This window comes from Myxine glutinosa, chromosome 10, assembly GCF_964187855.1.
Source record: "Myxine glutinosa chromosome 10, kmMyxGlut1.1, whole genome shotgun sequence".
Classification (NCBI taxonomy): Eukaryota; Metazoa; Chordata; class Myxini; order Myxiniformes; family Myxinidae; genus Myxine; species Myxine glutinosa.
In genome coordinates, this window is record NC_136270.1 from 104163140 (window position 1) to 104176257 (window position 13118).

General features: G+C 40.8%; 1 protein-coding gene across 12 annotated transcripts in view; it reads right to left on the reverse strand.

Annotated features, from left to right (window-relative positions):
• The window catches only part of LOC137417105 (solute carrier family 15 member 2), a 450049-nt gene that overhangs the window by 226603 nt on the left and 210328 nt on the right, over nt 1-13118 (reverse strand). The gene's annotated exons all lie outside the window — the stretch shown is intronic.

Sequence of the window (13118 nt, forward strand, 5' to 3'; positions counted from 1 at the left end):
TGTATGTCATGATATATGCAAACTGTTTATACAGGAAATGTTTGTTGTTCTTGTTGGTTGATTATGAGAGATGATTATAAAATCATGATGATTATTATGAATGATATCATAGGGCTTCAATGCAGAATGATTACACGAACTTGGAAAAGAGCTTTCAAGCCCTATGGGATCAATTGTGTATTACAAGCAATGGAGTTTCAAAATTGTAGCATGATTGAAGAAAAAAAAATTGGCAAATTATGAATTGATCGTCGTTTGTTCATACAACATTTCAGGAGTTTTACGAAATTTGGATTGCCAAGAGGGTTTGGGTACTATTAAAAAATGAGATTTTTTCCCAAATGAACTGTTTAATATCTGCCATCAATTTTGGCTGTCTCACGAATGAAGGATGAGTTGCCTTTAGTGGTTGCAAAGTCGAATTTGTGGTGACCAGGCAAAATGAAAAAATTATGTCAGATATGACCCTAGTACAGAACAGTGATTCGTCAATTAACATGAGCTATGGATCAGAGGTGACGACCGATGATCTTCGATCTCAGTCAATGGATGGATCTATCCTGACATCATTGGGGAGGGGGCTTGTGCAGGGAGTCATCTAGAGTGATTAATTTGATTTATTGATGAATATTGATAGATTAATTGAAATTGAATGATTGAATTGATTTAATTAAATAAATTGAATTGAATAAATTGATTGATTGATTGATGAGGATGCGGTCTCAAGAAAGAAGCTTTGATATCTTTGTGAGATATTATCAATGGGAAGACAACCTTGGAAAATTGAGCAAGGTGGTGAGTCTATGTATGGATATATATATGTGCGGTTACCATTGTCTGGTTCCCCCTTCAACAGATCGGGATACCTGCGGATTCACCCATTTCATACTGACCCATTTAGCTCATCTGCAATACCGATCTGTGAGATTGGGTTGTGCAAAAGCCACAGATGAGAGAGATTCTCTGGAAATCACCGTTTGAACAGGTGGAGAGATCCTTCCTGGAGGTACGAGTGAAGCTTTAGAGGAACCTGGAACAAGCCACAACACATCCAACGCTACTTTGATAAAAGGTGGAACAAACCCCAGTAGATATTATTTACAGTACATATAGTACAGGTGTGTACAGGTGTAGTCCAAAGCACAGATCCTAGTAATCTACCTGGTACATTGAGTGAATATTGAGTGTTATTCACATACAGGCAGAATGGGGAATGGAGCCTGCAAGAATAAACAAGGACAACCAGATATTCCACAAAAAAGGTACTTGTACATATTATATGTATGACCGTTATGGTGCTGAAGCTATAAGGGAGGTCGAGAATTGGCATTTCTGGACAAAGGGACATGCTAAGGAGTTTCCAAGAGATGGTACATTTGAGCGAAGTCGATTGGAAAGATTAGGACAAAAAATTGAAAGCCAGGAAGAGACAGAATCTAACGGTAGACTGACTTGCATTCCATCTTTGGGATGGTGAATCCAGACAATGGGAATAGCAAGAATGGATAACGGACCTAGAACTTAGAATAAAAAGGATACAGGATACATTGGAGGAGATAAATGCACAACTGCCCTCGAAAATAGGAATAAAAGTGACAGTTGTCCCATCTGATTCCCATTTGTCTCCCCAAAAAGAACAGTACAGAGAATTTTCTTATGATCCAAGGGGAAATCAGAAATCTACTGACAGAAACCGGTGTTTCAAGTGTGGAGAGATGGGACATTGGAGAAGAAGATGTCCGTATGCCAACAGGAAGACAAGTTCATAGGGCAAACCAAGTTCAAGGGTACCAGTGCTTACCGGTACCTCAGACAACGATTAGGCCTTCATTGCTGCAAATCCCAAATGATGATTGGCCTCAACAGATTAGATTACTGGACAGACATGAATAACTGTCGATGATTCTTGTGTCTGAAAAGTTTTCGGAGCAAGAATGATTCATTTTTTCTTTTTGCTTATTAGCAAATTAATAATTAATTGATCAAATGCCAAAATTGGATCTTTTATTTTGGGCACAACAATTTTTTAACTTACAACGTTTGGAACAATTGCTTTGCAATTTTTTTGGAAACCAAGTGACAAGAGTCACATGATGATCAGGTGGGAATTTCGGACTATTGTTTCGCATGATTGATAAGTCAGTGGTCGACTGACAGGTAAATGGATATGTAGTCACATTTGGATAAATTATTGTGGGAACTGAAAGGGTAATTTCAATGTGACATCATAGGGGTTTTCTAAGAATAAACTTTTTGGTCCATTTGTGTATTAGCATTTCTAAAATTGAAGGACAAATTTTATGAAATTGAAATAAAATTGACACCCATCTTGATCTGTAAATACTGGTTCCAATGCAAACAAATACGTATAATGCATGTGTGTGTGTGTTTTTGTGTGTCAATGTTAGTGTTTTTGTTTTGTTGTTTTTGTGTGTCAATCTAAGATTGTTGACACCGACAGTGTGCCTGTCTGGAAATGGATAGTTTTATGTGGATGGGATTGATTATCCAGAAAATCCATAAAATAAAATAGAAATATAATTTGATTATGAAAATTATCTCTTTTGTCAAGGGAGATGGAATATAAAGATTTGATTTGCTGAGTTATGAGCAGCCATTCATTAATAGTAAAAAAAATTGTGAGTAATTTTGGGATTCCATTTTTGATAGAATTTATCCAGAGAATCTGTAAAATAAAATAGAAATATAATTTGATTATGAAAATTATCTCTTTTGTCAAGGGAGATGGAATATAAAGATTTGATTTGCTGAGTTATGAGCAGCCATTCATTAATAGTAAAAAAAAATTGTGAGTAATTTTGGGATTCCATTTTTGATAGAATTTATCCAGAGAATCCGTAAAATAAAAGAAATATAATTTGATTATGAAAATTATCTCTTTTGTCAAGGGAGATGGAATATAAAGATTTGATTTGCTGAGTTATGAGCAGCCATTCATTAATAGTAAAAAAAAATTGTGAGTAATTTTGGGATTCCATTTTTGATAGAATTTATCCAGAGAATCCATAAAATAAAATAGAAATATAATTTGATTATGAAAATTATCTCTTTTGTCAAGGGAGATGGAATATAAAGATTTGATTTGCTGAGTTATGAGCAGCCATTCATTGATAGTAAAAATTGGGAGTAATTTTGGGATTCCATTTTTGATAGAATTTATATGAAAATAACAGCTATTTATGGATATGAGCTTCATTAAAAAAATGTGGGAGTACAAAATTAGCCAAATTTGGGAGAGGTCTTACACTGATTTACCAGAATACTCTGCTCACGGATTTTTATATATATATATATATAAACTTGAATTTTATCAGCATATAAATTGTGCTGTATGTATGGATGTGTATTAGGCATAAATGATATGGGAAAATAGTAAAGAAAATCTTGCTGGTTTGAACTATTGTGAGTTTTAAAACGGAATGCATTGTGAATCTTAAACCAAGGGGCAGACATGAACGCGCTGTTACGTTATTTATACTCAGAACGCGATGTCACATGTACCTGCAACATATTTGTTAATCTCGCACACCTACATTGGCATACTGGTGTCAGTAGTACTCACTGGGTGCATAGAAATGGATGAGCAGCAGTTAAGGGGGTGTAAAAACACTTACTTGGATATTTTCTACAAAAGTAGGGGTTTCAAAAAGTGGTAGCTGTACACATGGGATTCATCAAATTAAGTTTTGGAGTTCAAACAAAGTCACTGGTTAACAGATGAGAATGGATAGTAAATAAATTCTTCGATGCTGGGTAAATTAAGTACGATATTACTAAGACTTATGAGAGCTATTGTTCTTCCTTACAGCAGTGGAAAATAATTGGAAAAATTAGATCTAATATAATGAATCTATAAATGAATGTGATAGGGATAATATCCTCAATTTGTACTAATTATTTGATTGTGGGTAAAGGAATTAATTTATCGTAGTGGATTGTTAACAAGCAGCCTGAAATATCCTGAGAGTGTGCATCCATATAATCAGAAATCCCAGATTTGTTTTTAAAAACAAAATTTTGGTAGAGGTCTTATGTGGACGAATACTTGCTTGGTAGATAAAAACGGTACTGCATGCTGGCAGCCACTTCGGTGGCCATTTAGGCCGAACAAATTGGGAGAAACTGTAATTGAATATGTAATTTACAGATGAGTATTTGGGAAGTAAAAAGGGAATTTATTGATTTGGGAGACATTTTTCGAAGGTTTATTAAAGTGTTGCAATATGACATTTGGCAAGGAAAATTATTGGATGGGAAAATTAGATGTGTTTATAAAATGAGTTTGTTGACCCATTGAAGTTAATTCTTTGAATTGTTGTTTAATTAGCATTTTGAGTTCAAATTGGAAATAGTTTGGTAGAGCTTTGGTTAAAACCTTTGGTTGCGGTATTTTGGAACGAATTGATAAACCATAGGAGATTGATAAGAATAGAAACAAATATGGACCCAAAATAGAAAGTTGGATTCATGCCTCTCATTGCAAGCGAGCACATGGGGCTAAAGTGGACGGTCCTACAGAAAATGAGGCTGCACCTAGCAGCCCAGCAGAACATTCAGTGGCAGATAAACGATAGTCGTGATTTACATTCATTTGAATTACATTTTAACACCCCTTGCATTGATAAACATTGCATTTTCAACATGTAGTATTCCTACTTGGGATAGTGACATTTATTTGCCTACATGACATACAATTACCTACTGATATTAGTACAGCATGAGTGATAATGTATCACAACTACACTCATGATCAGGGGATTTAGTTCGACCCCGGGAGATAGGGGGATCAGGGTAAGGCAAATAATCAGATTTATGTTACATATTAAGGGATTTTCTTTATTTACCTTTAGGAAGCTTGTTAGTTTGGTATATAATGTTGAATGTCATTGACATATAATTATGTTATAGGTATGAACATATACACGGGGTAGCTCACATGTTTTACAGATGGCTACAGGTGGGACAAGAGGGAGCAAGATACCACGATTATATAAAAGGGGGTGCCTTTGCATGGTTGGGAAACACATTTGGAGGAGTAGCAGCTAAGATACTCCAATACTTGTTTGTTGGTTTAGTAGTTATATTGGCAATTGTTTTAGTGGTGGCTTGCTTGAAAGCCTTAGTGACTGTGTGTTTGAATAAGGTAACCAACAACACTATGATAATGCATGAAGTGACAAATGAGGAAAGAAATGTGGAACCACAAGAGGAAGACTTTTATGGTGACATAAATACTGAGATTAAAAGTTGAATCAAGTGATGTTGCAAATGAATACAGTAGAGTTAAGATAATGGCATAACGACAATGTTATGAATTGTGTCAGTTTTACAAGATCAGTGAAATCATATCACCATGAGTGACACACTGTTAATAATAATAAATAAATAAATAAATAAAAAAAGAGGGAAAAGAAAAAGTGAGGAGGAATTATGATAATAATACATTATGCTTAATTTGTTCGTTTGAAAAAATGTTGAGAATTAGATATTCCTGTTTGTGATTGTAATCATATACACTCATTATAAATGCATTTATTTTCTTTGAGTAGTGCTAAAATACCTGCATGAGTTAATTTTTGAACTATATTAACCTGAAAGCAATTGTGGATGCTATTCTTAGTTTAGTAGCTAAATACATACCTGATTGAATATTATTTGTGTGACGCATATAAATGAATATAACTTTTTGAATGTTTTAAGGGAAAACAACAAATTGTTGAATGTGAAACTGTCAGAAGATATACATGATTATGCTGATTTCATGGTAAGATGTACCCTATCTGATTCAGTGTGTGTGGAAAGCAGATTCAGATGTGACTGAGCATAAGGATAAGACGAGATCACATTTTGAAGGGAGTGCTAACGGAATTGGGAAGAAGTTCGAGAAAGAAAATTTGTGGCTAAAAAATGAAGTTAATCTTGGCATACACCCTCCTTCTCAAAGAATGATGAAGACATTCTCCTGTGTAACTTGGAGATGGATGCTTACCTTCACCAAGGAAATTTATGTGACCATTTGCCTGGATCACACTGCAACATATGAAAGAAAGGCGATCACTTACTCTTGTTTGAAGGCTTCGAACATTCATCACATCAGAAGTTGCAGGACAACGACATTTTACCTGCAACCTCTACGAAATGTGGGGACATATGGTATTACTTCACCAACTTCCGGGGAACCAGCATGGAGCTGCAAGCAAACAGCTGTGCCTTTTCACAACAGCTGTGCACGATTCTGCTGGTTGCTCCTGGTATGGACCATGGATGACCTGAACACCATGGTCCCAACATCATTGTGGATGCATCTGGCATCCCTGTTCCACATCTTGCTGGCCAATCAACATCACACCAATACTTGCTGCCCACTCATAATGAGGGAGGAGGCAAGTCGACTACAACTGGGCGAAGGCCTTGTTCAGGAATTATTATGGTTTGCAGCAAGAGTGGCAAGAATGCTACATGGAGAGCAGGGTCAGTCTATGACTCTGCACAGTTATTACAACAGCGAAACCCTACACGAAGTAGTGCAGGTGCTATGAAGACATGAGAAGAAAATGTTTCATACCTGAATTCAAACACAAGTGATCAGCCCTTCCTTTCAAACAAAGAGTCAATATTTGTTTGGAGGCAAACGTTTTGCCAGATGTTGCAGATGCTTTATAAATTTGAAAATGGTGAAGTGAAATTGTTGTGTCTTGGTGATGGTGAAGTGTTGTTTTGCAGAGATATTTGTGATGCAAATGAAATAGATTGAATTAACAATATGGAAGGAGTCAATGACCAACGAAATGTTTTGTGATCAGATTCTTGCAGGATGACGGTGTATGCCTAAGGGAATTGGATTACCAAATTTGTGGTTTGAGTACTTGTATTGATGTTTACTTGTATTGATTAATTGTTTACTTGTACTTGTATTGATGTTTAGATTAATGGTTAATATCAACAAAAAACAAAAAAATGAGGGAATTGTGGAAGTGTAACTCATATTGGTTGGGATTGGTAACGGAGCAGGTAGTCGCAGGTGGTTCGAAGGAATGTCAGGAATTTGGACCTCGGATCACGGAAGAGGAAACCTGGGAATCTTTTGTTCGCCTTGTCACGGCGCCGGGCTAGAGCACATTCCTAGGCCTTTTACTATTGTGAAGCAAATGTAGGGTTGGAGGAACTCCCAGCAGGAGGGGATGGTTGTCAACGCCTGGGGGGGCGAGCTGGTGCCGGTGAGGCGAGCATGGATGACTGAGTAACATTTGCGGAGAAAGGATTAGTATTTTGAGGAGAAGGGATTAAAATTAGCGGAAAGGATTAAAACTTCTGTGCCCATAAAAACGTGGACATTTCTTGGAGAAGCAGATTTGTCACCAGAACCCTTGTCCTACGGAACGGAACGAGTGTCCCTGTGAACAGCGCTGCGCAGAGGACCGGCCAAAGAAGAACCATCGACTTGAATTACCAATTCGTTTAGTTATTATAGTTCCTTATTATTTTGAAACAAGTGACTTATTAATTATAATAAATCTTTACTTTGTAAAAGCTGTTTCGGTCATTGGAGTCTCCTGAGTCTTCTCCACATTCTCCAACATCAACGCATAAACAGCACTTACGGTGATCTGCGGAAGTATGACATCAACGCATAAACAGCACTTACGGTGATCTGCGGAAGTATGACATCAACGCATAAACAGCACTTACGGTGATCTGCGGAAGTATGACATCAACGCATAAACAGCACTCACGGTGATCTGCGGAAATACGACATCAACGCATAAACAGCACCTACCGTGATCTGTGGAAGTATGACATCAACACATACACAGCACTTAGGGTGATCTGCGGAAGTACGACATCAACACATAAACAGCACTAACGGTGATCTGCGGGAGTACGACATCAACGCATAAACAGCACCTATCGTGATCTGTGAAAGTATGACATCAACAGTCAACACATATACAGCACTTAGGGTGATCTGCGGAAGTACGACATCAACACATAAACAGCACTTTGGGTGATCTGCGGAAGTACGACATCAACACATAAACGGCACTTAGGGTGATCTGCGGAAGTATGACATCAACACATAAACAGCACTTTGGGTGATTTGCGGAAGTATGACATCAACACATAAACAGCACTTAGGCTGATCTGTGGAAGTATGACATCAACACACACACAGCACTTAGGGTGATCTGCGGAAGTACGACATCAACACATACACAGCACTTAGGGTGATCTGCGGAAGTATGACATCAACGCATAAACAGCACTTTGGGTGATCTGCGGAAGTACGACATCAACACATACTCAGCACTTCGAGTGATCTGCGGAGGTACGACATCTCTATATATAAAGGAGGAGTGTCTCTGTGTGTGTGTGTGTGTGTGTGTGTGTGTGTGTGTGTGTGTGTGTGTGTGTGTGTGTGTGTCTGTCTGTATGTGTGTGTGTGTGTCTGTCTGGATGTCCGCTTATAACTCAATAACTACACATCGGAGAAAAGTTTTAGACACAGATTCGGAATCAGCATAAAATCCCGGTGGTTTTAGGCTAGGTTTTATTTTAATATCAATGGTTTAAAAAAACCACACCAGCTGCAATTCCATGGTGTAGTTTGTGGCGGCGCTAGACGTTCGGGGTGTATTGCAATGGTTTGTCGGGTTTGGCTGTGGGTCCAGAATAGCTCCCATTTCCTTATGTTCTTCCACTTTTATTTTGATTCTTCTGTTACAATGCCTTCCTTATCTACCTTATATCCCTCCCGACGAGGTCTCTACATAATTTCATGCGGCAGAATTTCGTGCATTTTGAGTGAAAGAAGTGAGACGAAGTTGTAGGAGGAAGAAGAGGCACGGTCACTGTGGAGGCCTCGATCGTGAGTGGAAATGGCGGGAATTGCGTTTGTATCGTAAAGTAAAGGATCTGCATTCATTTCTGAACTTGCATTGGTGGATTGTTATACATCTGCATTATTTTTCATAAAAAAACTTTATGTTGAACTTGAAGGCTCCAAGCACAGACTATATATATAGCCCTCATTGAGGCAAAAACTAAAAGTAAAAAGCCTGCTATCGCTTGCCAAGCTAGCCGTTCCCCCCTCCCCCTCCCCCCTCACCCCCTCCCCTTTCCCCCATCACCCCCCTCCCCCTCCCCCCTTCCCCTCCACTACCCCCTCCCCTTCTCCCCTCCCTCCCCCCTCCCCTTCTCCCCTCCCCCTTCCCCCTCCACCTCAACTCCCCCTCCCCCTCCCCCTCACCCCCTTCCCCTCTCCCTCCCCTCCCCCTTCCCGCCTCACCTCCCCCCTCCCCCCTCCCCCTCCCTCCTCTTCTCTCCTCCCCCCCTCTTCTCCCCCCCCCTCTTCTCCCCTCCCCACCCTCTCCTCCCCTCCCCCCCCCGTTCCCCTCCCCTCCCCTTCCTCCTCCCCTCCCTTCCCCCGCCCAGCAATGCTGGGTACTTCCCATGGCCAGCTGTACGTGGGCTGCTCGAGGGTTGGAAAACCAAGCAATCTTTATGTCTTGGCAGCAAGTAAGAAAACCAGAAATGTTGTACACCAAGAGGTTTTGAGAAATTGAAAATTGACAAAACGTCATGTAGGAAATGTACTGTGATATTGCTCTAAAATATACATGTTCTTTTCATCATATATTTGTATTATTCTTATTCAACCCGGGCGAAGCTGGGTACCTCAGCTAGTATATATATATACGCGAGTTGTCTGTGTATGTGTAATGGAAACATCAACACATACACAGCACTTAGGGTGATCTGCGGAAGTATGACATCAACGCATAAACAGCACTTTGGGTGATCTGCGGAAGTACGACATCAACACATACACAGCACTTAGGGTGATCTGCGGTAGTACGACATCAACACATACACAGCACTTCGGGTGATCTGCAGAAGTATTACATCAACACATACACAGCACTTAGAGTGATCTGCGGAAGTACGACATCAATATATAAACAGCACTTGGAGTGATCTGCGGGAGTATGACATCTAGACATACACAGCATTTAACTTAAGGTGATCTGCAGAAGTATGACATCGAGAACAGCACTTAGGGTGATCTGCGGCAGTACGACATCAACACATACACAGCACTTAGGGTGATCTGAGGTAGTACGACATCAACACATACACAGCACTTAGGGTGATCTGCGGTAGTACGACATCAACACATACACAGCACTTAGGGTGATCTGCGGAAGTACGACATCAACACATACACAGCATTTAACTTAAGGTGATCTGCGGAAGGGGGAGGGGGGCCGATGTGTAATGTTACCGATAGACTCCGAAATGGAGAGGCTTACGTGCTTGATATTTGGCATAGACATGGCCATTGAGCCTGGGACGAACATGGCCGAACTCAAAATATTTGATGATCCATATTTTTTATTCATATTTACCTCAGCGCATTTCAGCGAAGTACCCGCTAATCTCAGCCGGTTCCAGAGCAGCTCGCTGATTCGCTCAGAGCGATCACGTGATGTTCCATTCCCGCCGCCAGACTGATTCGCTCAGAGCAATCACGTGATGTTCCATCCCGTCACACGTCACACGTTTTTTCACCTTTTATGCGATCGTGTTTTGTATCGATTTTGTGCGATATGAATTAAATGTCTTTGAAACAGCTGTGAAACGTCTTTCCACAACCCTTCCGTAACCGATTGGAGCAGTTTATTGCCGCACAAAATGAGATCCGCGAAGCGAGTTGGTCGAGTCGTGCTGACCAAGATGGCGACACGGCGGCTTCACTTTTCACGGAGTATGAGCGTTCTATATATTTTCAATTCAGTGCGCCCGTGATTTGTGGCATAGACATGACCATTGGGCCTTCACGGTGTAATTTGTGCGAGGCTTTTGTCCGAGTGAGCTTGAGTCGAGAGGGCGAATGTACGGGTTGGGAATGTACGGGTCTCCCTTCCCCCGCCCGGCAACGCCGGTACTGGAGGACGTCACAGGATCGGTGAGTCTCCAAACCCGCTTCGTGCTGTTGCGAATATGCAGGACTATGTCCGATTGTTGTGCTGCTCTCCGACCATGAGAACTGCAACGTCATTGTTGACTGGCCATCCCCTTCCCTCCCTCCTCCCTTCCCCCTCCCCTTCTCCCCTCCCCTTCTCCCCTCCCCCTCCTTTTTCCCCCTCCCCCTCCCTTTTCCCCCTCCCCCTCCCTTTTCCCCCTCCCCCTCCCTTTCCCCCCTCCCCCTCCCTTTCCCCCTCCCCCTCCCTTCCCCTCCACCCTACCCCCTCCCCTTTCCCCCTCCCCTCCCCCCACCCTTCCCCCCCCCCACGTTCCCCTCCTCAGCCCTCCCCAGCCCGGCAATGCCGGGTACTTCTGCCGGGTCCCCCCCCACCCCTCCCACCCCCTCCCCCTCCCCCTCCCACCTCCTCCCCCCTCCCACACCCTCCCATCCCTCACCCTCCCATCCCTCACCATCCCCATCCCCCCCTCTTCCCTCTCCCCCCTCCCCCCTCCCCTCCCCCCTGCGGAGGTACGACATCAACGCATAAACAGCACTTCGGGAGAGTTGATCAATTGCACCATGTAGTGCAGTTTTTGATAAAATTGCTTGATTGGATTGCTTGACACAGGATAGAGAAACACATAAACACATAAACCACATACTTCCGCAGATCTGCGTACTTCCGCAGATCTGCGTACTTCCGCAGATCATCCATGTGGTACAATGGATCGGCTAAAAAATTTTTTTAACATTCTGCCATTTTACAACCATTTTCTGATTTACCCTCCTCCTCTCTCTGCTGTATTCCGATTTCATCATCCCTTTTCTTTTTTTGTTCACTGTGGCCAACTACTCCACTATCAATACGTTGAATTGTTACCCTCTGCCACCTCGCTCTTCCACAAGCCTCAATTTTGTATCTATATAAAGAGAGTAGATATTGAACACTCATTACCCTGTGCTCGCAAAGCAAAAAGCAGGGTTAAGCAATCGCATGCGTGCATATGGGTGGTGTACGTACATGTCTGCATTTTTAAAATTCATTTTCTCATCAAGCATTGGTCCGATTTACACGAAATTTTCACCAAATGAGCACCTCCTACTGTATATAACTTTTAGTGATAATTATGACGTCATTGGTCATGTGGTACATACGCCATCTTGGAAAAACGTTGCACCTCAATATCAACGAAACCGCTCATTGGAAAAATTTTAACATGGTTTATTCTTAAATTTCTCCCCATGGGGAATATATGTTAATGATGACGTCATCGGTTTCTTCATTATGACGTCATAATTCCATAAGTACAACGCTTGATCAGATCGAATGAAAAATGAATGAAGATCAGAATGAATTTTTTTTTTTCTTTGCAAATGTTAGTCTGACCGATATGAAATTTTCACAATAGGAGCACCTCCTCCTGTATAATTGTTTAATGATAATTATGACATCATAGGTCATGTGGTAGAGGCACCACCTTAGAAAAACCAAAAAACATTGCACCTCTATATCTGTTAAACCACTTCATGGAAAAAATTTAAACATCATGCGTTGTCATGTACTCCCCATTGGGAATAAGATATGTTAGTAATTATGTCATCGGTAACTTCTTTATGACGTCAAAATTCGACAAGTACAACACTTAGTCCCATCAGTTTGAAATTTATTGAGCATGATCTATGCAACAATTATATTAGACATTGTAAATGTATGATGTCATCAGTCAAGTGGTCTGGCAACCATATTGGATCAAAGAAAAAAAACCCTTTAAAAACCAAAGAGTTGGCTCGCACCAAGTTGACTACGTGGGGTAAGTGTTCTATGAATACCATCTAGTTTTGATTTAAATTCAAACTGGTTACACCACATCAGACATTGATGGTAATCAGCATGCTTGCCTTTGTTTGAAAGGCAAAGATGAATAATAAATAGAGGAAAAAATAAGGAAAAAGGAAGGGGAATAACAGTGAGGAAATGAAGAGTGAAAAGAGTAAGAAAATTGGAGGAAGAGGAATAAAAAGAGGAGGAAAAAGGAGAGTAAGAAGGAAAAGCAGAGAAGGAAGAGAAGAGGAACATCTAATCGAGAAATAATGAGGAGAGGAAGAGGAGGGGAGTGTGGGGAAAAGAAGG